Consider the following 555-nt stretch of genomic DNA (forward strand, 5'->3'; position numbering starts at 1 on the left):
GTGCCGCCTCCCCCACCGCTTCCGTAACAGTGTTAGGAGGCGGCGGCTTCCGACGGGAAATCAGGTGAAGAGAGCTCCGTGCTTTCCACGGCCACTTGAATTCGAGCGAAGGCGCCAGGGGCCGCAGCATCACCTTTTAGGTCCACAGTTATCTACAGTCTTGAAATTTCGAAGTGTCTCCCCGTACGTGAAAGTAGGCAGGCGTTGTACCGAATTGTGAGCAGTGAAATCAGCTCTGCACTATGTGTGAGCGGCGTTGGAGGAGTCCTGTTGGGTGAAGGGGGAATCAATTGAAAGTGTGCCAGGGAGCCTAGACTGGATGCAACCGGAGGGGGCAGTAGATTTAATTCAGTATACCCGTGGAGGTGGCTAATGTGGAGGCGTCTTCGGAGGCCTTCGTGGAACTCTTTAAGACAACTAAAGTTCCTGTTTACAGCTTTTCTTTTTGTCATCAGCGGCGCATCGCCCTGCATTCACGTTGGCAGTGTGCAATGCTCAACGTTGCCATGAGAGAGCATCCGCATTTTCGGGCAGGACGCCCGCTCCCCCCCCTTC

This window comes from Cystoisospora suis (genome assembly GCF_002600585.1).
Source record: "Cystoisospora suis strain Wien I chromosome Unknown contig_5004, whole genome shotgun sequence".
Classification (NCBI taxonomy): Eukaryota; Apicomplexa; class Conoidasida; order Eucoccidiorida; family Sarcocystidae; genus Cystoisospora; species Cystoisospora suis.